The 27,714-nt window shown below is 41.1% G+C and overlaps 1 long non-coding RNA gene across 1 annotated transcript; it reads right to left on the bottom strand.

Moving 5' to 3' along the window:
• On the bottom strand, nucleotides 1-27,692 carry LOC310762037. The gene is made up of 3 exons (XR_014547818.1): nucleotides 27,053-27,692; nucleotides 26,682-26,728; nucleotides 1-106 (listed from the first exon to the last, which is right to left on the bottom strand). It is a non-coding gene; the product is annotated as an uncharacterized lncRNA (long non-coding RNA).
• Between the last annotated feature and the right edge of the window lie 22 nt (nucleotides 27,693-27,714).

Raw genomic sequence — 27,714 nt, 5'->3', positions numbered from 1 at the left:
CACAGCAGACTCTGAGGCTTTGCAGGAAGTGTACTCCAGGAGACTGAGGCAGGCAAGGGAACTAGTTCAGTAGTAGACCAGGTGAAGATCATGAGACTCGTTAGGTCTGGAAGGATATTTGTGGTCACTCAGCTGGATTAAGCTCAGGGCAGGTGAGGGTCACATGCTTCATCAAGAGGAGAAGCATAGCTGCTCAGTAGGAGCAAACTCAAGACCACTGCTTGGTTGCCTTGGGAATGTCACAGGACTGTGACTTTGGGACTGACCCCATATGTTCCAACCCTGGATTTTCTGCAGAGGTGAGAACCTAACCTTATGAATTGGCTTTGGACCTTGCTTGTTGTATTGGACTTGGACTGGTATTTGACCATTTGGACTGTCTGACTACACTCTAGTGTTGCCTTTGGGACTGTGTGCTATCAGGACTTGCCACTAGGTACACCAAGGTTCAGGACAGGTTGTACAAATGGCCTGATTTCAAGAGTATATACTTGGTGCTAGATATGTGAGACTGAATGCAGTTTCTGGTGGTTTACAGGGACGTGGGTGGTGCTGTGGGTTAAACCACAGAGCCTAGGACTTGCCGATCAGAAGGTCGGCGGTTCGAATCCCCGCGACGGGGTGAGCTCCCGTTGCTCGATCCCTGCTCCTGCCAACTTAGCAGTTCAAAAGCACGTCAAAGTGCAAATAGATAAATAGGTACCGCTCCGGCGGGAAGGTAAATGGTGTTTCCGTGCGCTGCTCTGGTTCGCCAGAAGCGGCTTAGTCATGCTGGCCTCATGACCCGGAAGATGTACGCCAGCTCTCTTGGCCAATAAAGCAAGATGAGCGCCGCAACCCCAGAGTCGGTCTCGACTGGACCTAATGGTCAGTGGTCCCTTTACCTTTAGATATGTGAGACTGAATGCAGTTTCTGGTGGTTTACAGCTTCTCTGTGGCCTAATAGGTTTTTTGACGGAGCCAGGGATGGTTTGGGGCTGTTGTTGAGGATCCACAGGTCTGTTGACATGCTGAGGCCTTCCCATTACGTGTGACTTGGGACATGCTGAGGCCTTCCATGACAACCAGGGGTCTGTTTCTAATCATATCGCGTCTCACACACTTGGCAGGTCATATGCGTGATTTGGTTTTTGTGTTTGGCAGAAAGAGGCTAATATAAAGGAAAGAAGCTTACTTTAATGCCTTTGTCATTGACATACAATTTCTAGCAGGATTTAGGCTTACTGACCTGTTAAAATGGCAAATCCTAGGGGCTGATACCTTTGGGGAACTTTCTTATTGAATTGCTGGTGGCCTTAGGAAACATAGGGAATCATGGATAATTGACACAATCATTTGGAGACCCCTTGAGTGATGAAAATGCTAAGCTGTTATATTTGGAAATCTAATATTTTATTTCCTAAAATTAAAATGTTAATTTAAGGAATGAAACATTTGGACCTTAAATCAGGTAAATGTAGAGTTGTTATAATCCCATAAGGAACCGTGGCTAAATATTTATCTAAATCATTTTTATTTTTAAAAATATTCAAGAACTCCATAATACTAGCAATCCAAGACTGATTGATTGAAGGTGAGAGACTTAATCAGCAGATAATGGAACAAAGTCATCACAGCAAGCAATTAATAATTTTCTATAGAAGAGGTTGGAACCTGGGCTTAACACTCAACTGGAATTAATTTGCACTATGGTCACTGAGAAAATATATTTTTCTGCTGCAATAACTGTTACCAAAGAGGCCTGCAAATGAAGTCTATGGCTTGTTCAGTCAGATTAATCACAAGTCTTTTGCCATAATTTCTTATTTATTAAATTCCTTTCTTTAATTTGCTTTCCACAGTATCTAGATCAGGCATAGGCAAACACGGCCCTCCAGATGTTTTGGGACTACAACTTCCATCATCCCTAGCTAACAGGACCAGTTGTCAGGGATGATGGGAATTGTAGTCTCAAAACATCTGGAGGGCCGAGTTTGCCTATGCCTGACCTAGATAGCCCATAGAGCTAAGTTCCTAAGAATCTGGAAGGAATATCCTCTCAATATCCACTGAAAAGCTCATTCAATTCATTCACAAGTACTGCAACACAGGCATAACTTGGACACTATATTTGTTTGCTTACATTCTAAGCAGTGGAGTAGGGTGGGGGGCCACTGCCCTGGGCACATTTTTGAGGGGGCTCCCCCACCACAGTTCCCTCATCGAGGGAAGTTGCACTTTTGGGGCTGGGGTGATGGTGGCAGCAGCTCCTTCTCTTTATGGCCGTCCCTGGGCCAGCCAAGAGGGAAGGGTGTATCTGCCACTTGGCCACAGGCAGTGGAGAGGTGGCAGCACCCCCCCCTCCAATGCTGAGATCACTTGCAGCTCTACCCCCTCCCCCAGTCAAGCCTGACCTGGGGGTGGAATTGGAGAGGTGGCGGTGACCCTCTCCAATGCTGCAAATCCCTTGCAGCAGAAGTGCCTCTCTCTGAGACGCCCCCAGCACACCACACCCAAACTTGCCACAGCGCCAGCCACCAACCCCAGCCAGTAATTGGGGAGCCAATGTCCCTGATTCTGAGCCTATAGTGGGTGGATCTTTGCTCACTGTATAGCAAGTTTTGGGATCTCTACCTTTGCTATAGCAGTATAATTTTCCTAAGGAAGCATTTATAATGATAGAAGGTCTTATGTTTGCCATGGAGCAATGGACACTGAGGAAAATTGAGAAGGTGCTAAATGCTGGAAAGGAGTTACATTTTTCTCTCCGGGCTGCCTTCCCCCCCAGTTCCATTTTCTTTCCTCTCTCCTTTTGTTAGGGAAGCCAGAATTTTCCAAGCTAGAGTTGTAACGAATCCAATACATGTTTTCAGCCACACACACTTCTGTACTCAGTTCCAAAAGTGGTCTTCTGAGCCAAAATTTGTCTCATGAGAGCATGATGAACACTTTCCTCCTTTCTTGTTGCAACGTACTTTCACTAAGAGTCCATAATTTCTTAAATCTACCCATTTAGATTCTTCGTTGGAATTGTAAAAACATGTTTCTGAAATCAGAAGGTACAGACTTTTGAAAAAAAGGCTTGATGAGTCCATTGACAGTCAACAAATAAAAAAAGTCATGGGGGTCACCAAACCTTTTGGGTATGTGGGCACATCTGGAATTTTGAGAAAGTGCTCTGGATGCCAGTCACAAAACATCTGGTGAGGGTGTGTGGCATAACACAAAATTGCTGATATATGGCACAGCATGACAAAAAATGGCTGCCATTTCTAAAAGAGCAGAAAAAGAGAGAGCTCCCACGATGCTTCCTGAAACTATTTCTGTGATGGCTCCATCTAGAATTTTGTTGGGCTGAAGACTAATGAGGACAAAGAAGAAAATGACTATTACTCATACTTAACTAAGCACAACTACAAGGGTAAGTGATTAGGTGTTTAGCTATGTGATGCTGAATGTTATGAGTTAATTCTGTTCTATCCTGTTTCCCCTTTGTTTTTGTTTAAACTAATCCACGAACCAAGAATATGTTGTAGATTTTGCTGCAAATTTGCTGTTTTTTTGTGATAAGCAATTGACATGAGAAGACTTGGTCTACCTATGTGTATCATTTCTATGATCCTTGTTTATGCAAATTTTGTTTATGTGTGTGCACCTGCACGCGCACTCACACGCACGCGCGCACACACACACACACACACTGTGTTAATATTCCTGAAAACATGAGAGTGTGAAATAAGCTTTTGAAAAGCATAAAAGCCTCAATCCTGACTTGTTGCAATCGAGGAGATGAAAACATGGACCATTTCCCCAAACTTCCTCAGAGAAAATCAGAATGAGAAGAATTAATAAGAGGGGAACACATGTTTGTGCCATGTCATCTCATTAAATAATGCTCAGCCCTTGGTTTCTTTCTTTCCTGCAGTAATGGTGAAACAAAAGTGTCTCTGATCATATGCCACTGGCTGTTTACATATGACAAGAATGGGATTGTGAAGAGCCCCATAACCCAGGCTTTATATACCTTATCCTGGGAACCGTAAAGCTGCCTTTCAGCAAAACAATGCACTGTACACACCTGAAAGCATCAGACTGGAAGAGGGTTGTCAAATCACTGGAAAGGGATTTCTGTGCTTGAAACACGAGCTTTGCTCAAAAACCAGGGAAGGGAAGAGAGACAGAAAAAATGTCAAGGTCATAGCCAATTGCTTTGATAAGCAATAAAAAGGGGACATGAGAATGAGCTAATGGCAGGGGGACATTAAAAATTAAAAAGGATGTATTGATTTAAGAGGTGCTATCTCAAAGGCTAAGTAGCACCAACTATTGACAAAAAGGGGGATTGTGCATTTCAGACAATGCATGCAGTAGCCCGCTGGTGTTTATCAGGCTTTCCCAGTTGTCTTGTAAATGTTACCAATTCTATATTTTAGCAGGGCAGTTTGCTTCTAGTTTTTAAAAACATCATAAATAATGATAAAATGGACATGTCAGCATTTTCAGAAGTCACTGCAAACGCTAATTGAGCATCTTCTTTCAAAAACAAAAAAAGTCAAGAAAGTGGAAGGGAAATGAAGAAATTATTTTGGAAATATCTCTTCTTTAAATAACCCATGCCAAAAAGAAAGGCTTTTAAAAAAAATCAAATATTTATTGGCATTTCAATAAATTGGGTGACCTCCTGCCTCTTTGTGTAGGAAACAGGATTCTGGCAGGCACAGCTCACTATGTTGCAGGGAGAAAAAATGTGTTTGCTGAATTTACCACCTTCTCACATAAGGTTTAGGAATCTCATTCGCCTTTCATCAGAATCCATTCATCATAGAATGGTGGTCAGGAGAATGGCGGTCAGGTACACAAGAGGGAGTGAGATTTGCTTCCAAGGGTCTGATTATGTGTGGAACAGCACAAAATACAGTGGTACCTCAGGTTACATATGCTTCAGGTTACAGACTCCACTAACCCAGAAATAGTACCTCGGGTTAAGAACTTTGCTTCAGGATGAGAACAGAAATCGTGCTCTGGCGGCGCAGCAGCAGCAGCAGCAGGAGGCCCCATTAGCTAAAGTAGTGCTTCAGGTTAAGAAGTTTCAGGTTAAGAACAGACCTCCGGAACGAATTAAGTACTTAACCCGAGGTACCACTGTACCGGGTATATGTTTCTTTCCCTTATGTTGTGCAACAAGTATTAACTTCCTAAACAGATACGCTGCCTGGATTAAGAACTCTGCACATGGGGAATACATGTGTTTGTGTGTACGTGTGTGTTTCCCCCTCAAGTTAAACCGAAGTACTTGCAGCCTTATTAGCGACATGTTTTATTATCTAACCTTAGTTGAAGCAATTTAAAAATCCTGGTTTCTTAAAGCTTTAGCAAAAACTGGCAAACATCATAGTTTGGGACTCGGAGATTATTCCTTTGCCTTTTAATTCATGGTTGAATCATGAGATGAGGATAATGGTAGCATCTTTTGTCTGTTGTTTTTTCTGATGTTCCATCTACAGTACCACCACTCTATTTGTGACTCTACTTTGTGGTATATCTCATGTTCTGTTCTTTAGCATAGGCAGGGGTGTAGGGTTACAGGAGAGAAACGGTGCTCGCATCATCTCCCAGTTCAACTGTAACTGTAAATGTAACTCAAGGGCAGCAGTTCTAAGGCAAATACATAAAGCTCAATAGTAAATTTGCTTCAGGCCCAAGCTAATCTTGATCTCCTGAAACTGTACAAACAGTGGAGCAAGCATATTTCATATCTGTCAGCTGTCTTAGAGAAAATCTGATATCCCTATAATAAACTATTTTTATAGTAAGTTTTGAGTGTTTATTGCAGAGTTCCCCGCTGAGGACTTGCATAAATCAAACAGAACTTTAGTGGTAGAATGCTGATGCATTTCAGTGAAAATTAAATGCATGAGTCATGAGAAAATGTATCTAATTTCCAGAGGGGTGTGTCTTTGTGTGCACTTAAATAGGGAGGGGTGAAATCGGATTATTTGCATGTAAATACACAACTCCCTAATATGCACGTTCCAAAACTATATGAACCAAAACACAGCCACCCCTTGAAATGTGTATGTGAATTTTTTTCTTAAAAAATGTGTATGTTAGGAGAAATTTGCTAATGGATTTTCATAAGGACTTTTTAAAATTGTAAAGTGATATGAAAAGGTGGAGGGTGTTAAAGCATACCACTTTCCAGTGGTGCGGAAAAGAACTTGGGTTGTGGTGCCCATGGAATTTCCCATCAGTTGGAGAAGTTGGGAGCATATAACACAGGTTGGTCCAACTTTTCATACTAAGTGGACTGCAAGACTCCTTTGACATGGAACTTGCAGGCCGCACACTGCCTTGTTGTTGCTGGTGGTGGTAAGCAAGCTCAAAATTTGACAACAACGCGCCCTTCAGCCTTCGTGCTGTGGGAGACGGCGCATATCTTTCATCCTTAAGATGGCCTTAATAAATGGCCTTTATTATGGCTTTCCTTCCTGCCTACCACCAACTCCCTGGTCGTGGTGGTGGGGAATAGACAGTATACAACAGAAATTTACTCAGGATTAGTATATGCATGTAACACTTTGTAAGGGCTAATTCCAGAAAGAACTCCCTCGCCTATAATTCTTTAGCTGTGCTTGCCCTAAGTTCTACAGCAATAGAAATACTTCCACTGATCTGAATGAATGTGGAAGCTCTGTGCCTGCCCTAAAGCACAATCCTTTCTACCGTCTTTTAGTTTCTTTTTCTGGGTTTGTTCAAGTTAATGATTGACAACTCCTTAAGCAGTTCCCAAAAACATGACCATAGACAGATTAATGCAAGGCAGGAATATATTAAGGCCATTTTTTAAAGTGTAAACAGTAGGTAGCAAACGCCCACTGACAAGCAAATTCAGATAGCATTAACAAATTCAGATTTTATTAAGCAACTTATTTTTATGCAAGAGGGAACTGACATTGAAAGGAGAACTGTAAGCTGTGAGAAGCTGCGGTTAGAAAAAATGGAAGCAACAGCTATGGTTACAAAAAATGGAGGCAAACTTTTCTTTGTGGCTGTTCTGGAAGAGGAAAATGTGTGTGTGTGCGCGCGTGCAAGCCCAATAGTTGGTGCAACTAGTTCTTATCAAATTAAACTCGATTTAGAGCAATGCCTGAACCAGACCAGGGTATGAATAAATATGGTTTAGCCACCCCTGATCTAAAGATACATGATCTCCCCCAATGCTTTTTTTCTAAAAAAATGTTTTGTTGTTGCTGTTTAGTTGTTTAGTCGTGTCCGACTCTTCGTGACCCTATGGACCAGAGCACGTCAGGCACTACTATCTTCCACTGCCTCCCCCAGTTTGGTCAAACTCATGTTGGTAGCTTCGAGAACACTGTCCAACCATCTAGTCCTCTGTTGTCCCCTTCTCCTTGTGCCCTCAATCTTTCCCAACATCAGGGTCTTCTCCAGGGAGTCTTCTCTTCTCATGAGGTGGCCAAAGTATTGGAGCCTCAGCTTCACGATCTGTCCTTCCAGTGAGCGCTCAGGGCTGATTTTCTTAAGAATTGAGAGGTTTGATCTTCTTGCAGTCCATGGGATTCTCAAGAGTCTCCTCCAACACCATAATTCAAAAAATGTTTAGGGGTACTCTAATTTTCCTACTCATATCTAAATACTGCCACTCAATGAGGCCAAACTTAGCTTCACAAAATGTTTAGGGGTATGTGTACCCCTGCGTCATCCCCCCCCCGAAAAAGCACTGATCTTCCCAAAGCTGAAGCAACATGGCGGATTTTTGGTGGATAGATATGATATAGTAGCAGCACCATGATTATATATGTCAAGTTAGACCATTGGTCCATCTAGATCAGTATTCCCTACACTGGCTGGCAGCAGCTCTTCTGGCTTTTAGACAAAGATCTCTCCCTTCCCTATCTGGAGATGCTGAGTATGGAAGCTGGGACCTTCCCAATCTAATTTTTTCTCTTCATAATATTGTATTCTTCAGGATAGAATCTTGTATACTCATCCATTCTCGGCTGTTTAATAGTTTCTTCCAAGTAGGGTATTTTGTTTTTTGTTTAGGTTTCCTTTGTGGAAACAGACAGCTTGCTGAGCTATAATACATAGCTGCTGATAGGATTAAAGTTAAGCACAAAAGAGATCTTAGTGAATTCTGGTAAATTTACTAATCTTGGTAGCAGATGGTTCAGATCATCTCTTTGTTCTGTGGTTACATGATTATAGTAAGCAAAGGAAACTTTCAAGTGCTGAGATTTGTTTTGAGTTTATTTTTATTTTTTGTGCACAGAGTCTGCATCTCATACTTTAAAACTGGAAAACACTAAACTGAAAGAAGGCAGAAAGTTTTTATTTCATCAGTAAACCAAGCTAAAGGAAGTGAAATCAATGCTAGAAGTTTGATTCGTCAAATATTTCATTGTCCTTTAGACAAAAATTAAAAATGTTTGTATTGGAATGTGTGATTTCTGCTGTTTTTAAACTGGGTTGCATTGATTTTTTAAATTGTATTCCCTTCTTAGTTTTTGTTATGTTTTGTGATTATTGTATTGTACTTTCATTGATATAAACTCTTCTGAGTGCTCTATGAAAAGAGTGGCATTAAATATACTGTAGATAAATAACGTTTCTAGTCCAATCCTATGCATGTCTACTCAATTAAAACCTATTTAGTTCAAAGGACTTTATGAGAGTGTGTACAGTATAGGATTGGATAAGCTGTCACCTATTTTACTTCCTTGTTGTTCCCTTGAACTAGCTTTCCCCAGGTCCCTGTCAGCAGATCTATGCAAGGCCTGCAGGCTTCAAGCCCTGTAGAAAGCCCTGAAGACATACAACTTCCAACTGGCTAAATAATGACTGATGTTTTACGGCCAGAATTGTGACTTGTTATTGTTCTGGAAAGGGTTTTCATTGGCTGACTGACAAGGGGTAGGATATAGTTGCCATATAGTTATTTTGTAATTCTCATTGCTGCAAGCCCGTTTGTGATATTTTTGTGTTGATTCCAGTACAGTGGTACCTCGGGTTACGTACTTAATTCGTTACGGAGGTCCGTTCTTAACCTGAAACTGTTCTTTACCTGAAGCACCACTTTAGCTAAAGGGGGCCTCCTGCTGCCGCCGCGCCGCCAGAGCCCGATTTCTGTTCTCAACCTGAAGCAAAGTTCTTAACCTGAAGCACTATATCTTGGTTAGTGGAGTCTGTAACCTGAAGCATATGTAACCTGAAGCGTATGTAACCTGAGGTACCACTGTACTGATATGCCCTCACCCCCAGCTTTGCTATGCTGTTTGCATACTGAAATAGGGGCCATTTTGACAACTGGAGCAAAAGGTCAAAAGAGCAGCAATATGAAATGGATTTCCTTTTTCTTCCCATTTTAAATGAGTTTTGCAATATGTTACAAAATATAAACATTGTTATACATCCTGTATAATACCACAATACACATAGGCTTTCAAAGAGAGATAGAGATAGAAGCTGAAACTATGGTTGGAGGTTATTCATTTAAATTACCCTGATTAATATATAATCATATTAAGCTTATAATTAGTAGCTATATAATCAAACTATATTCCAGTGGAGTTGCCTACATATTACCATTAACAAAGATGTCCCTACTATCAAAAACTTGTAAACCATAACCTCAAAACCCATTACATTAGGGTTTACTGCTGAATGTGTTGTCGTGAGTTTAGGAGATTCCACTGTTAAAGAAGACAGGGAAGTTTCTTGGTGAGTTAACGGCCCTAAATACAGGTCATTAGTATAAGAAAGGAAGAATGGGTGGGACCTCTTACTCACCTGGCTGGTATTGAGAAAGACAAAAGCCAGAGTTGTGTGTGTGTGTGTGTGTGTGTGTGTGAGAGAGAGAGAGAGAGAGAGAGAGAGAGAGAGAGAAAGAGAGAAAGAGAGCGCAGAGTGAGAAGCAGATAGAAGCTGCAGAGTGAGAGCCATGCTTGATTTCTGTTTGAATCCAAGGCTGTGGCTATGGAAGAAGCAAGACCCTCTTGGGGTGAAAATGCTGTGAGTCCCTCCATCATAGGCTCAGGTTGCATTTTTGTGTAAATAAATCATATATCATAAAGACATCCGTCTCCACTGTTCCTCATTCTAAGGAAACCAAACCCTGGGTAAGCGCTAGGAAACCCTGGAGCCTCACACTGCTTGAAGACTGGGTGGCGTTACTTTATTCAATAAAATCAATCCAATTTGCCATAAAGTTACATTTCAATGTTTTTCTTCCCTGAATCTATCTGTTAACTTGGCCATGAAGCCAAACTCCAATACTTTGTTAAGCCATTCTATTTGCAGATGGTACAGCCAAAACTCTCCATTTCTCACTACATAACCTTCTAGCTGCTAACAGTCTGTAAGATCTCAAACCTTTATGCTCCTACTTCACCAAACCTTTCATGTAGTTAACGAGAAAATAAACACAGGATCCATCATTAAGGTAAACTCTCTATGGGCACTGGTGGGTGCTATTATTCTTGGCACAAGATCAGAGTTAAGGCCGGAAGCATTGTTTTCATTCTGGTTTTGGTCCAGGGCAATTGTCCCCATTCACCCCACCCTCTAAAAAAGCATCCAGGCCAGCCACATACCACTGGTACAGCCCAGATATAGCTTTACTGTTTTATTCTATTGGTGGATTCAGTTTCCAAGCATAACAACATCCCTCTCTCCAGTCCCTCCCCACCTGTACTCTGAACTGAGATTATTCAAGGGGATGGTTTTTTTAAATGGATGACCCACCCCTGAGGCTTCATGTGACAGGATTCACAGGGGCAGCAAATCCTGATGTAGATCTTAATTCCTCTCTTGTTCCTGATGTAGATCGTCACTCAACCCTTCTTCCCTGGAAGGAGTGTGGCAACCATTTGGAGGTTTGCCTCAGGTGCCAAAATGTCTTAGGCCACCCCTGCTCTGCTGAGTGAAGTGTGGCAGGTATCTATAAAACCTAGAATCTTCTTTGTCATGGCCCCTCAGCTATGCAAGTGCCAAGTATGGTTTGTTTTGTACACGTGGATTTTTGGGCTCTGGAAAATGTTATTAACATTTTAGTCACATTCAAATCAATACAAAAAGCTAAGTTTTGTGCCATTACCTTAATTTAAAATGCAGCCCATTATACTGTGTGGTTAGAGAGCTTTGCTGTGTGCAATATAAATTTATAAATGATTTACAGAATACACATAATCCAAGATCACTTGCATTTCTGTTGAGGGTGACTGGGAATAAAACATGGAAGCACAGTCAATTAGTAATGGAGATCAGTTGAAATGAGGGAAATTATTTTGACTGGAGAACGATGAAATTGTACACTGACTAATGCATAATTACCAGCAAGTAATAAGCAATGCACAAAGAAATGTTTAAAATATCACTGAACATATTTTGTGTTCAAGCAGATGTTGTAAATGGGAAATACTTTTTAGTAATCAAGCAAATATATTTTAAAAAACAAAGTAGCCTTGCCTGCTGCAATTAAATGCAGCTCTTCAAGTCTTCAAGCAGATCCTGTCCAGTCATGTTTGGGTGTTCCTTGTTCTGTCTGAACATCTTGCTAATGTCAGTTACATAATTAGAATTTGTGGCATTGATGGATGCAGGTGTTGAAGCTACGTCACTGCACATGAAGAATGTCGAAAAATATGCAATCTGTGGCTAAGATTAAACTATAAATTATAGTTTAAAAAAAATCTTGTTGAAGTGTTGCTTTGTCACACTTGGTAACAAAAGAGCACAGGGCTTGCAAGTGTCCGTGTACATAATTGCAAACTAAATAAAAACTTGACAGAATCTTTGGTTTGTTGTATATCTGGGCTTTAAGGGTGAGGCCTATACATACCACTTTTGCAGAAGGCTCCCCTGGATAAACCAATTTGGTGGCTTCTTTCCTGCTTTTTGAAATTCCATATGTCATTGGCAGTATTTCACACAGAAATAGCTGAAATTGTTGTTCTATTATATCTATATATTGTTCATGGCTTTGTGGGGTCGGTATAGGAATAAATTAAGCTGGAACATGGTACAGAAAAATGAAAACTGCACAATCCTATACATGTTTACCCAGAAGCAAGTTTTGTTGAGTTCTGTGTCGTGTCCCTCAACTGTCCCGATTCAATCAGGACACCCCATTTTGGGGTGGGTATAGGATTTCGGTCTTTCACATACTAAACTCTTATTTACAATTTCACTAATGCAAATCTCAACTTTCTCTTCTATAAATCATGCTGTTAAAAATCTAGCTGCCCAAATATGATGCAACAAACCATTGTGGATTGAGGGCTCGAGGGATGGACACATCCTATATTTCAGTACTTACTCGGGTAGACCCACATTCCTAGTCAAGGTTCACAGTACCTTAAGGCCAGCAGAGGATCACACATGCACCTTGCCTCCCGCCCTGGCAATAAAATTATAATAAAAGTAAATTAAACAACTAACAACTTGCTGCCATTTCATCACACCCAAACCAGCTGCCTGAGGTGATTGCCTAATAAAAACCTGTACTCAGCCATGAGTGACTATTGATTTTTTAACAAAATGTATACTTCCCATCCATCCTCTAAAAATACTTTTTAAAACCATGCCACAAATACTGCACAGGAGCTTTGACAATCAAATGGATCGTTTCCAATATTATATACATTATGCTATTTTTTCCACTTTATTATGTTTATCTGGATCACAGCCAAAATGTACTGTTTCAATAAAACAAAATCTTTTGTCACAACACTACAGCTACTATAAGAATTCCTAAGTGTTCCATATTGTCACTGCTACTTTAAAGCTAACTTGTGTACATTGAAGAGCTGGTGATCATATACACTGTGCAATGCCAGCTCAATGATACTGAAAACCAGTGTTTTTTTCCTTAAAAAAATGTTTAGGGGTACTCTCATTTTCCTGCTCATATTGAAATACTGCCCCTCAAATGAGGCCAAACTTAGATTCACAAAATGTTTAGGGGTATGCGTACCCCTGCGTCCCCCCCCCCGAAAAAAAGCACTGCTGAAAACAAACAAATAAGTCCTTGACATTTTGAAAGCAGTAAGATTCTTAAAATATTGTCTTCTAGGCCCACTTATGTAGGCCTGCCTGCCTGCGCACAACCAGCCAAACTGGCCTTGGCTCATATTTATAAAAGTGAAATAAGAAAATAAAAAAGAGCACATTTATATTGGGGACTTTCATAATTGTTCACTTGTATTCTTTTAAAAAAGTGCGCTTTCCAGATAGGCTGTGCATTAGTTCTGACTTCTTCTTTAACTGTATGTTTTAAAATTATTCTAGGAGAAATGGTGTTAAGAAGGCAGACATTAATTTTATGGTTCTTGGTGTGCCTGTATTCGCACAGCTGAATATATTGTGCCTGTATTTTACACTTCTGTATTTTTTTCAGGGCTGTTTAGAAGATACAGCTTAGATGGTCAGTCTTTCATGCTAAGCCTTTCCCAAAAAATGTACAGTGCCTGTGTCAGGGAAGAGTGCAGGAGTTGCCACCCCAGCACCTAGGGGTGCCGTGATGCCCACAAAGGCCTTCACTGGTACCCCTAGCAGGAGCCCCAGACTCTGAGCTTTCATTTAAAAAAAAGTCTTTAATCCTCCTAGAAAGAAAGAAACATTTGGAGGGCATCAGGTTGGGCAAGACATTATTAGATGGTCTACACCCCTCACCCAACTCAATGATTTTAACTCTGGATGGGGGGGGGCGTGGTGTTGTATGATTACTCAGAAAGGCACTTGTCATGAGTAAGTGTGGCAGAATTGGTGTTCAGAAATACCGCAACACAAATAAGAACAGTGTGGTATATTGACTGGTGTAGCAAAACAGTGTGTTGTATTTTCAGATAAGGATGGGCATGATAGATGTGTAAAAGATTATGCAACATACTAGAGCTTGGCATCATGCAATGAAGCGGAATGTTGGAAGATTCAGGGCAGAGAGAAAGAAAGCACTTTTTTTTTGTACAACACCATAGTTAAACTATGGAATTTTCTCTCACTAGATGTAGTGATGGCCACCAGCTTAGATGACTTTAGAAGAGTTTTAGGCATGGAGAATAGCTATTGATGGCTACTAGTCATGTTGGCCATGTTATTCTTCCATTGTTGGAAGCAGATTTCCGGGAATCACACATGAAGGGAGTGCTGTTGCACTCAGGCCCTGCTTGGGGGCTTCCCATGGGCATTTGGCTGGTTGGCCACAGTGAAAACAGGATTCTGGACTCGATGCATCTTTCGCTTAATTCACCAGGGCTGTTTTTATGAGTAGCAAAGGAAGGAAGAAAAAACCCACTAGTTCATGTTTGTACCTAAATGTAAATAAACTGTGTGATATCCTTTGGTCAAACTTGGGTCCTTGTCCAACTATGACAAACTATAAATGTCTTCATCAGTTGTCTCTTGGCATGAATTTACACTTAATACCAAATCTTGTTGTTCTCCCTGGAATTATTACTGGCAAAACAAAATCTGCTTTAGATTTGCAGACAATGGATCCCCTGACTTAATCAGAACAAAATCTCAGCAGGAGCCCATCGTGATCAAAAAAACAACTCTTCCAAGTACATGGAGACAATTTGCTTCCACAGACTAGCATCAGCCAGATTTCTGTGGCTGTAGCAGCACCATATTGCCTGAAGTGGTAGCACCTTAAAACACCATTAGTAATTAGTTTTAGAGTTATAAAGAGCAACAGTCTGGAACAGAACAGGCTAGGAGGCAATGTTCAAAAGGACACAGCTCATAAACCATATTTCTAATATCTGAGTGGTTGTATCATTTTTGCACTACACAGCATCTTTTTCCACACATAGTAATTACCAAGTTTTGATAGCAAAATATTACAGTTAAATGCTTGATCCAAGTACCCAAACTTTAGTAGCAAACTTGGCCATGTTAAATGTTGCACAAGTTATGAAGAGCTACAGGTTGAAGTTGTTAGTAAGAGCATGGGAACTCTTTTTTAAAGTACACACACACACACACACACACACACACACACTCACACACTGCATTCTCTCCCACTCAGTGACCTTGCACACAATGCGGTGTAAGCTTAGAAGTACACATAAAATAGCAGGAGCTAGTAAATATGGAAGAGACAAATGGGCTTGTAAACAGAATGACAAATAAATATCTATAGTGACGGTGCTACCAACAGAAACAAGGGCTTTTCAGAGTATTGAGGAACAGCAGCATAATGTGACATGTCAGTGCAATACCATCATGTGAGAACTGGCACCTTGTAGCACCACCACTTCCCTAAGCTGTTGAAAGGATAAAATCCTTGCCCTTTTTGATATATGCATCTGGTTCTATCATCTGGCATAGAAAGTTATAAACGGCTTTGAGTGTTCTGAAGACAGGCTTGAGTTTCAGTGACTCAAGACCAAAAGTGAACACACACATGAACACACCACAAAGAGAAGAAAAATGTTAAACTCTGAGAAATTTGGAATCTAGTCCTGATCATTTCATTTTATCCAAAAAACTGTAGTCTCTCTACTGTTTATAGCTCTCACTGGCATAATTTATCATGTCTTCAATTATTAAAAAAACCCCAGGTTTCCTTACACTGAGTCATTTATACTGAGGAAAACATTCAATGGTTTTTAAATAAAGAGTTTTAATAAAAGAATAATTTTATTAATGTTTAATTTTTAATATAAAACTTATTTTAGAAATTAATGATATCCATTTCACAGATGCATATTGCTACTGACAAGCTGTGGCATATATGAAGAAAGGCATTTCATAAGTTGTTCATAGCGTATCAGACTCTGGCAAACCTTATAATAAGAGCCTAACCTAGGTTTGAGGTTGCTAGAACTGATAGCTGCACACCAATTCAAACTAGAATTGAGGGTTACACAGCAATAAATTCACATAAAGCATGTGATTTTACATCACTATGAATTGCAGTGAATCTTTTCCCCACCGCTGCTGGTTGCCCCCAAACTAGTAGACTCTAGCTGCTTTTTCCCCTAGTGAGAATTAAGTCTACTTGGGAAGAGGGAACAGCCAGATGCAGTGCTTTGCAGGCAAAATGTGTAACTTTAGGTCCTATTGATTTGTGCCAAAACATGAAGAGTGACAATAACTTAGGCATGACCCAATTTTGCCATGTCTCATTTGACCTTCTGTATTAATTCACAGCACCATTTTTAATGTACAGAAGCCAATACATGTGAAGTTTTGTTTGTACAGACTTGGCTGGCTGAGCTGTTTAATGGATGTACACAATGTCACTCAGCATAGCTTGGCACAACCCACACTGTTCCATAAGTTTTCAGCACTCCCAATTTGAACTTGTGCCTCCTCCCTCATGTTAATTCCAGTTTTAAGACGTGAAGCCAACACATGATCTAATACAAGAAATTCAGCATATAGCTTTTTTTTTTTTAATTCACAAATTGTTTCCAGATTAATAAGAGCATTTTTTGTTGTATTCTTTGGCTTACTGTCTTTTGACCCAAATCTTCAAGAGTCTTCTGTGTCTCCAAATTTCTTGCTAATACCAGTTTAGCAATAGCTGACTAATTGCTCACTATACATTGTCATTTTAAAATCTGAATATTAGTTTGAAATTATCTCAGTTGAGTTATCGTTAGTCTAGCTGATCTCCTGCATGCAAATGGTTCCAGTCTGTTATATTTTTGTTTACAAGATCACCATATATGTGCAAAATTCATGTTTAACAGCCCCTCCCAACTGTTACCAAATCTCTTGTTGTACCATCTTAGAATGTTTTGCTGGGCATCACTGCTACAATGTCTTATACAATTCACAGCGCCCGCTGCAGTGAAACCTCTGATAGCATGGACCAAATCAGACATGGTGTTCTCATGCAAACAGCAGCTGTTGCGGGACCCTATCCAGGGTTGGGGGCAGGATGTATGAAAATGGCTTTAACCCTTTGTATCTGCTACAGTCCAAATCCACATTCCATTTGCATTGGAAGGAAAGTACCTACTTGCACCAAATGGGTGCTTTTCTCCCAATGCAAATAGCAGCAAGTTATGTGTGATTGGGACTGGGCCATAGGAGGGGCTTTCAGTAAAGCTTCTATTTAGTTTGGCCCTCAGTGCCAGAGTTTTCACTGCAAAATGATTTTTTAAAACCCTTGCAATTATTACGAGTGATATCAAATTAAGTCATACTCAGGTCTCCTCTGAGTATGACTAATGTTGGATACCCTCTATGTTAATGTCATATGTAGTTGGGACCTGACTGCTGAAGAAGTGTGGTGCCATGAAATGTTCAGTTGGCCTGGCCAATGAAGAGCTTTCAGTCCAAATTTTGTGAAGGAAGCAGATATTGTCAGCTGTGTGAGAAAAAAAATGGAACACACAACAAGGATAAAGACTGGGAAGAGGTTGTGGGGCATCAGGAAGCAAAATGGACAGGACATACAGAGCCAAGGGAGCTAAAGGAAGGACGCAGAAAAGATAACAGACCAAGAAAGGAGAACCTAAAGCCTAAAGATGGATGCTGGACTACAACTTGCATGAGCCCCTGCCAGCGTGGCCAATGATTTGGGGTGATTCAAGCAGTGGTCCAATATCTGGAGAGCCATATGGAGGTAGAGAATGATGTTTAAGAAAAAGGGGCTCACAGTATAAGATGGGGAATTTAGTGAAGGCTGGTTCCCTTTGAACAATCTCACAGCACTTCATGTCAGAGGAGCAGTATTTTGGGGGGGGGGGCGGGGAAAGCTAGGATGTGCTAGGCAGGTCCACTGGAAATTGAGGTCATGGCAATGCCATATATTTAAAGTGCATTTAACACATTTAAAGCACACAGCTTCCACCAAGCTACAGTTCCTAGAATTCTTTGGGTAGCTATGTGCTTTAAATGTGAGTGAAATGTTTTAAATGTATGGTGTGGATGTGCCCTATGTGGCGAAAGGAAATAGTTTGAAAAGGAATAGACAATGGGGAATAAATGTGCAGGTGAATGGAGGAGTTAAGGTAAAAAACAGATCAGGGCTCTGACTACTGGAAAGGAGTGAGCAGGCAAGAAAGGTTGGCAGGGTCTTTTTTTTTTTTAGCAGGGGTTGGGAGTGAACTAGGGTAACTGCCACACATGGAGAGAGAAGGCCAGATAAAAAAATGACCAAACAGAACTCTAGCTGTCTTCACACTCCCATTTACTCTGCACCCAGGGTGCTCCCACTGTTGGTTTGGAAAGCAGCATACATAGCCAAAATCTGTATCTATCCTGTTATTTCTTGACAATGTAGTATTGATGCATTTCCCCCCAACCAACTTTGATCTGAATTGAGACAAAGGACCACCTAGCTGTGTTTTAAGCTGGTAATGTGTACACATTCTCTGCTTCAAACTATGTTGAAAAATGTTATTTTTCTTTCCAAAGCAGTGATACTCTCCACTGAAAATGTAATCACAGGACCAGAAGTAATTACAGTACAGTACAGGTTTTAGCTTCATCCTGTGCATTTACTGGGCTACTGACTTCACACTGGAGGGATCTACTCTAAAACTCACTCAAAGAGGCTTTGGGGTTGTTGTCATGCCAAGTGGATAATCTCTTCTGTGACTGAGTGAAGATTCAAAGGCAGTTTGTGATTTGGCATGGGGTGGCTTCTGCTGTTCAAAGGAAAACAGTTTTAAAAATCCCTTTGACGTGTTTAAGTCCTTGGATACACCTACTGAAACTCTTGGATCCTGGCTATTATCTCTATGGAGCATTGTATTAGAATTTGCCATTAACAGATAAATGACAGAGACTATGCACAGATGTAAAATATTTTTTCCCTTAAAAATTTCAGAAGGAAAACCATATTAGTTGGGTTTTTGTGTGTGCCTGAAATGATCTTCCAAAGCCTTCCCTAACCTGGTGCCCACCTGGTGTTGTTTGACTACAACTTCCATTAGCCTCAGCCAACATGATCATTAGTCAGTGATGATGGCAGTTGTGGTCTAAAACACCTGCAGGGCACCAGTTGAGGCAGTTGGTCCAGCACAATGGTTCTCAAAGTAGGTGTGGGATTACCTAGGGGTTTGCTAAGAGACAAGAGGATGCTGAATGTGTCAGTGACTATGAGATTTTGAAAAGCTAGTATCACTTGATGAAGTTCATCCATTTAGCTGTATTAGTTAATGTAACAACATCATAGCAAGTGTATCACCTGCCTGAAAGTTGTTTTGGACCATTGTGACAACAAAATGATGGATATTATTTGGGCTTTGCACATACATGTACACATCAAGAAGAGGTCCACCACTGAAATTGCTGTCCATCTACATGCAGAGACAGTTCTGTCTGTTTGTGGATTTTGTAGATGTGCTACAGAACTGACAGCATTACTTGTGGGGTGGTCACCATGGGTCTTGCAACATGCTGTGGATCTGGCTTCTAATATTAAGATAAAAGCCCCTGTTAGAGCAAAACAGCTTTTTTGAGTTATTATAGCTGGATTGCTTGCAACTTGGATCCTAAAAAATTGAATTTGCAGAATGCTAAGTGTTCCAGGATGAAAACACTTTGCCAAGTTCCACCCAGAACAAACTTTTATGGCCAAGCTACAACTCCATGAAAATATGTTTGCAAAATAGAAATGCTGACAAATTTTTATAAAGGACTATTACTACAACTAGGAGCTTTACTCAGGTATTATCTTCAGAGCTCCTAGGCTTTGGCAACTTTCTTTCCCACCCCTTTCAATCTTGTTTGTACCATCCACTGGAATCTGGATGATGTCAACCTTTCAGCACCTTGGCGTCTGTGTTAGAAACGCTGCAGTCTGTTTGGCCCTGGCCTGATAGAAGCTCCTTTATTTTTAGGGCTGTCACCTCTCTTGGATACCAAACAAAAGGGAGGCTGTCAATTTGCATAGCTAATTTAAAACATGGAACTTGCAAATTGCCTCTTGCTTGGCATTAAGGATACACTTTAAAAGCCAGAGGTAATAAACGTGTAAAGAATGAGAGGTTATTATTTTACAAGAAAAGAGGGAATTCTGGGGACAATTCTCAACCTATTGGGTTATTATCCAAAACGTTGTACCCCTTGAAGAAACTGCACAGTGCTATTTCATTTGAGTACCAACTGCTGTTGCCACAAACTGCAGACTTATTGTGATGTTGCAAGGAAATTCACAGCAGAAGTGAGCCAGAGCCAGACTGAATTCCAGTTTGCTGGAGAATAAAACTGAGAACTGCAAGTCCCCTAGCCTATATTAGGTTCCCAAGGAATATTCATCAAATGCCAATCTGTTCCAATGAATGCCAATCTGTCCAACAGAAATTTAATAAGAGGCAGGCAAGTCATATTATTGATACATATGCAAGTGGAGAACTCAGATAAGTTAACTCAGTGTTCTCCAACCTTGTAGTCCAAAAACAGCTAGAGACCCAACTCCCATCACCCCAGCTAGCAAGACTAGTGGTCAGGGATGGTGGGAATTGTAGACCAAAAACAGCTGGAGACCCAAGTTTGGGAAACACGGAGTTAACTGAATCTCAGGTGTCTGGGTGTTGGTTTTACATCTGTTTCAGCTACCTGGTCAGCAAATGTCATTCATTTAAAAGAGGAGGTGCCTAGGATCGTGGAAGTTTCATTTTTTTTTCTTAGTAGAAGCTGCTCTTCAATCATGATACTGTAGCTACCAGTCTGGTGAAGAAAGATACCACAAACGTACTTAGATCTATTTATGACTTCAGGTATTAAGCATAAGAAGAACCCTGCTGGATTGGGCAAAGGCCCACCCACTCCAGTATCCTGTGCTCACAGTGACCAACCAGATGTGCAATGGAGGGCTGCAAGCCGGACATGAGCACAACAGTATTCTCCCCACCTGTGATTCCAAGCAAGTGATATTCAGAGGTATACTGCCTCCAACAGTGGAGGTAGAAAATAGCCATCATGGCTAGCAGAAATTGATTACAAGGCAGCAGAAATTCCCTGCTCTGATGAACCTCTCTTGCTCAGATGAAGTCCTGATTGCGTTATCAACCACAGATTTTCTTTTTCATGCAAGAACCTTCCAGTTGCTAGAAGAATGTATCTATCAATAGTTGCCTTAAATTTCATTATTTGTTCATTACTATCACTGAATCAGTAGGGAAGGGATGTCTGTCTGACTCTAAATACTATAACTATGAGGAAAGAGACCAAAGCAGTTTCCTACCTCCATATTAAATTCATAGATAAATATGGGGCCTGGAAAAAGAAACTGGAATTGGAGGGTGATGACAACAAAAACTGAAGAAATAAAAAGGCAGATTAAAGTCCTGCCAATATAGGGTGTGATGCAAAGCCCCTAGCTTTCAGCATGCCTTCCAAAACAAGCAAATAGTTCAGAATTTTTTTTTTGTTTTTAAAAATCACATATAATTCATTTCCCCCTCTCTTTTAGGAAAGTGGATATATTTTTGAGTTGGTAAACTTCAAGAACACTTAGCTGTGTCAGCATTATATAACAATTTGTCCTACAAAGGCTACAAGCTGTTGAAATTATACGTAATTATTTATAATATTAGCTATTAACCTGTTACAGCCTATTTGTCAAAGCTTTCTCACTTTGTCATGAATTGCACGGTTAACTAGGCAGTCCCAAGTGTTTCTCCACTGGTTACAGTTTGTTCCCAGTCTATAATATTTGATTTGAAGCTGAATCAATAGGGACTCTCCTGTTTTGCACCAGCGGCAGAATGTTCCTGGGTGGAGCCAGATTCTTTTCAGGAGTCATATCAGATAATTACTCAACAGTCTGACACAAATGAGGGATGTGATAAGCCCATGATGTGGTAGGTTAAGTTATCACTAATATGATGACCTACTTAAACTGAAGTTATGAACTTACTCAAAATCCCTCACTCCTATGAGATCTTAGGGTGGGGTGGGTGATCAAGCTTGCTGGCAATCATATAATCTCAAACAGGAGCAGTTTCCTCAAAAATCACATTATAGTGACATGTTGCTGGCTGCCCATTGATGAAGGGAAAGTGCACTCTACATATTCAGAAGTACTTGTGGGGTGGTAGCCAGTTCTTCTCTCCTTTCCTTGCAAGTCACTACCCTACCCCCTACCCTAGTCCAAGGGTTGGGTCTTGTCTTCCCACCTTAGAATCTCTGAAATCTTGGCACACCCCATTTTCATTCTTGCTGGAATCCGCTTTCCTACTGCTTTCCCCGTGCATAACACTGCTGAACCAGACCTCCATAGTCAACAGGATTTCAACAGAGGGTTCAGTCCTGCTCAGATTGATTACATGTGTGTGCTCCTCTGATGGGAACAGGCACATGCAGCCAAAGCACAGTGTGGGGCTGTGCCACTCCTCTTTCCTGTGCAATGCTCTGCCCCCAACAGCTGCCTCGATTTGGATGAACCATAGATCTGCCCAGTTTGGCCGGATCTGGTTCGGGCTTTGAACTTTGGCTGTATCCTATGCACAGTCCTATTTCTTTCTTTTCAAATTTGGTTAAAAGCACTGCAGTTTGGAACAGTTTTGTGCACCATCTTGATTCAAAATATCATCTGATAGCATCCAACCACAGGCCAAAAGCCCACTTTTCCATCATGCCCGAGTGTCCAAATCAGCACATTTTGAAACCATAATGCCAAACTGGGTGAAGATAACTTCAGAGGCTTCCAGTTTAGAACATTTTGGTTTGCCAACATGATTCAAAATGGCACCCATATTAAAAAAATAGATAAAAACTGCCTCCTCTGTTTTGAGAACCACCATGCTAAGTTTGGTGACAATATCTCAAGAGGCATCTGAATGAATAGAGAACAGGTTGATATTTTCCCAAACACACACACACACACACACACAGACTTAGCAATTTTCATAGCACAGAAATATCAGTTCATGCTACTTCTGCCGGTTCAGCCTTTGCAGCAGTCACTGCAGCGACCCCTCTGAAACATTAATTTGCTATTTAACGTAAGAACTGAAACAGAATGCTTCTTTGCTGTACTAATTACACATCAGACTGCATATATCACCTACTTTAAAATGCAAACAATTATAAATTTGACTATTAATCAATAGGTTTGGGACTGTAATTTTACCGTGCTTTACTGCATAGATTATAGAGAAAAAATATTTAGATGGTTGTAAACCACATTGTGCTTTCCACGGCCAATGTTTCATGCATTGAAAAAATAAGTTATGATAATTTTTTGGATGGTTTCTAGAAAATGTTAGAAACCTAATATGATGTCATTTCTTATTTACAGAGTCTGTTTCAGACAAAATGCACACACTGTATTTTTAGATAAAAGTTAAATGGCATTCAGTTTCAGGTTCTGATTTAGATATGAACTACTGTTTCTAGATCTGCTTCACTTGCAGAGAGATCATGTACTGAAGCACTGTCATTCCAAAACCTGGAATCCGATGACAAACCATGCCTGGTTTCACTCCAGTAATTCCACTGGACACCGCCCAGTTCTAAAGATTTACTCTACTGCAGCCAAGAGAAATTACTAGACTTTAGCTTTTGTCTTGGAAAGTGTGGATTTCTCCCACTTTTGACAACTAGCTTTAATGCAGGGTATTTTGTTAGTCAGAAGGTTACTTGCTTAAAGTTTTCCTCCTTCTTATGATTCATCAAGACTCCACTGTACACTCGTTTCTCTCTTTCTGGATTTTTACATGACATCAATAAAGTTTATGCTATGAGAGGGACTGTATTATAAGAATTCTGTTCTGTGACATGGGCAGCCAGCTTGTGCCACAGGCAACAGGGTTTTATGGTACAGGTGGACAGGTCAAAGAGATGGTGATGATGATGATGATGATAATTAACAAATTTATACCCCCGCCCATCTGGGTTTCCCATTATATTAGCTATGCCAGGGTTGGGCCTCTTACCTACTTCTCCTGATGTTACCTGCCTTCTTTCCTAGCGCAGTAGACTAGAGACAAAACTACAGCTATGAATCTAAGTTGATTCATATCTACACACGTGGTACGTATATACATAGAATATGGCAACTGAAGCAAAACCTTCTCTTGATCATGTGTTGGCCAGGAGATGTGGCTGGCATTTGTGTCAGCATCTAGGGGATGGAACTAGCCTGCGCATTCTCAATAACCCCTTTTTGTGTTTGGCATCCATGGGGACTGAAAGGCTGAAGAGGACTTCAAAATCAATCAAAACAGAATGATGGGCTGCTGTTGTTTTATATCTTAGGGCTGATTCAAGTTAGTTGCCTCAATTTTTTTTTAACCCAACCAGTTTTCATCACAGCACCCTGAAATGTCCACAGCAACTCACAACTTTACCAAACTTTTCTTAATCATTCTACAAAATGGCAGGCTATGGATAACTCCTATTTTACATTTTTAAGTTCTTTACATAGGACATACACTTAGCTAAGTTTTCTGGTGCTAGGTCTCAAGAGGGGTATGTGTGTGAATGAGGTTTGGAGACTTTCCTGGGCATGACTAGTTGTGACATTGGTGGCCTTTTCTCATACTTTGGACTTTTGCCATGCTTACAACAATTCTATTGATTAATCCTTCTTTATTAATCCTTGCAATACACACAGTGCTGCTTGTCAGATAATAACAGTTGCCCTTCTAAATGGTTCGGGTGTTGCTTTCACTGAGAACATTACCTGAGAATTGGCTCTTCTGCCCATTCAGAACTTGGGGTTGTGTGTGGGGACCCAATGGAATATTCATCTCAGCCTTGAGCAGCAGGATGGTTGAAAGAGCATGAAAGGATCCTGTCCTCTATAACTGCAATCTGAATACAGTATAAGCATATAGTGTATCAGCAAAAGTAAGTATTTTTGAATTTGCAGGAACCAGAATTTAAACTTCTGTCCAGAAGGACAAGATTTAGCTTCACACTTTGTAAGAAAGAACAAGAAGGGAAAGAAATTTTCCTGGAAGAAACAATGCTGTGCAGAGTGTTATCTGCCCTAAAGGACCTATTAGGGTCACTTTAACCCTAATTAAAATAGCCCCTCACATGGTGCTCTTAGTCTACTGACCTGCTGAATCCATAGCATCACAGCTCCTGAATGTTTCACAAAATACGAAGTGTGGTACATCAAGAAACCCTGACCATCCTTAGCTAAATGGCAAGTAGCACTGTGGATGTGTTGTGACACAATTAGTGATTATGTAGAAGTTTTTTTTTTCTTTAGAACTGCTATAACTTTCAGGTTATCAGGAACACTTCCTAAGAAAGCAGAACAGCTCAATTGCTCTGTGAATTACATATTTCTTTTTCTTTTGCAAAACAAAAGGTTAAATATTACATCCAAACTGGACCAATGGGTTTATTATCATGTCTTTGAAAATCTATGAAACACAGGTTGAACAACAAAGAGGTCATAGTATGTATAAAAGTTTTTTGTTTTTTTAAAGGAACTTAAGTCATTTTTAAATGCAACAACACAAAAACCACATTGTGACCAATATGCAAAAAGTAGTGATGTGAATTGCCTTTGATCTTGAGGTTTGTGTACATCTCTACACAGGAAACATGCAAAGCATTATGTTTATATGCCATTGTGACTTGAAATGCACTTAACGTAGAATTTCTGAATATAAACGTAGAATTTCTGAATATCACCTTATCATCTTTGGGTTAGTCACTGCAGCACTAGCATAGTGGTTCCAGGGCAGTTTTAGGATCACTAGGACTAAACTGGTCATTTGAAGATGATCCTTAGGCCATTCTCCTTGAAGTGCCTACTCTGCAGAGTACTCTACGGAGCTCTCTTGAGCAAACTTGTTTGATTATTGTTGCTTCATATTTGAGAGGGAGCGGGGTTTACAGTGAGTACTACAATGATCCTTTTCTCTTCACTTTGAAACAGGGGTGCCAACTTGAATAAATATGGGGGACAGGTAAGCTCTGCTCCTCCAGTTGTGGACAACTCTGGGGTTGCGGCGCTCATCTCACTTTACTGGCCGAGGCAGCTGGTGTTTGTACGCAGACAGCTTCCGGGTCATGTGGCCAGCATGACTAAGGCACTTCTGGCAAACCAGAGCAGCGCTCGGAAACGCCGTTTACCTTCCCGCCAGAGAGGTACCTATTTATCTACTTGCACTTTGAGGTGTTTTCAAACTGCTAGGTTGGCAGGAGCTGGGAACGAGCAACGGGAGCTCACCCCGTCGTCAGGATCTGAGCAGCCGACCTTCTGATCAGCAAGCCCTAGGCTCTGTGGTTTAACCCACAGTGCCACCCACGTCCCCATGTGTGTAACAGGACAGGCCTAATGTGATAATCTAAAATAAGAGCAGCAAGTGTGTGTCTATAAAACAAAGGGGGCAGCTGAATAGGACATAGCATGCCGTAGGGGAGGGATATCTTGTTCAACTGAAGGGCAACAGTCCCTCCTGCACAACCTTTTGGGGTCAAGGGGCATGTGGCAGTGATGGGTGGGGCCAGAGGCAAAAGTGGGTGGGGTGATGAATGCAAATTTTACCTTTGTACACACATTCACCTAGGACACTGCTCTCTATCCTCCATCTAGGGAAGCATCATCAGGGTTGAAGGATGCATTCCAGGTAGACAAAAATGCTCAGGGAGAGCTTGAAGCATGGCTAGTGGTGGCTGTGTAGCTGGAGAAGAGCTCTGAGAGAGCCAGGGAGATTGGCCCGGAGGGCTGCATTTGGCCCCTGGGGCTGAACTTTCCCGACACTGCTGTATGTCAGAAGATTGTGATGTGAAATAAGTGGGTTACTTACTTTTTTCATTGCAAAACTGCTGTCACCTGAAATGAAGCAAAAGTCACCTAAAAGGAAAAGAAAATAATTAAGGTTAATCAGAAAAGGCTCTCTGAGTAGCTTCTAGATCACAAAACTTAAGAGTCCCTGCCCTCTGGCCTACACTCTTAAAATGACATGACACATAGAAAATTAATTGGGAGGAAGAAATACAAAAAAAGATTCAAACTGGAGAGGAGGAGACGGATGTGGCAAGTGACAGAGAGATATAGCTCCTCCACTCCGCATTAATTCCCCTTTGCTTGCTCAAAGCTTATGCAGTGGCTAGACTATGTCTGCTTTTTATTGAACATTCGTTCTGATTTGTTTACGAGCATTCATTCTGCACTTACCCTGATCTCCTTATTGTCAGGGTATTTGCATGTTTTCCCATTCATCATCTGTCCTTCCCAAACTTTTCAATGCATTTCCTCATCATGGTCCAAACGGCGAGAAGCCCATACATTTTTAAGAAGTGGATTTGCTGCACTAGGCCCACAGAGCGCTTTAATCCACCTTAATACTGCAAAACCTAAAGTTCCAGCACGCACGTGAATCCTTTCTGTAAAACACTGATGGTCAAGGGGCTCCCATAGTTCTCCATGGAAGCACCTATAGGCATTCCCAGCTCTTTCCCTGCACACGTGGCCGTATAACGGCCATTCCCTAGTGGCACCATGCAGTTGACATCATTTCCACTGTGTTCCTCCGCAGTTTAGTATGGGAAGCTGTGGTGCACCTAAATCAAGCCACTAAGAGGCCTGTGGTATGTCAAACTATGTGCTGAAGTTTTCAGCTCAGAAGTGCAGAGTCCTCCACTTGTATCTCCACTTGGCAAAGGTAGCAGCAGCAGGTGGCTTGGAAGGAAGACCTCTCTCTGGCTGGGACCCCGAAGAGCTGCTGCCAGTCAGAGTGGGCAACACGGGGTGGGGGGCAGATGGTCAAGCCGGGCAGCATCATCCTCTCTGCTTCATTCTGACTAGTTTTGTCGGTTTACATTAGAAAGTTCGAGGAG

The sequence above is a fragment of the Podarcis filfolensis genome (assembly GCF_964270895.1).
Source record: "Podarcis filfolensis genome assembly, chromosome: 4".
Taxonomy (NCBI): domain Eukaryota; kingdom Metazoa; phylum Chordata; class Lepidosauria; order Squamata; family Lacertidae; genus Podarcis; species Podarcis filfolensis.
Note: the sequence above shows the minus strand (reverse complement) of the source record. Positions and strands in the feature narration are given on the sequence as shown.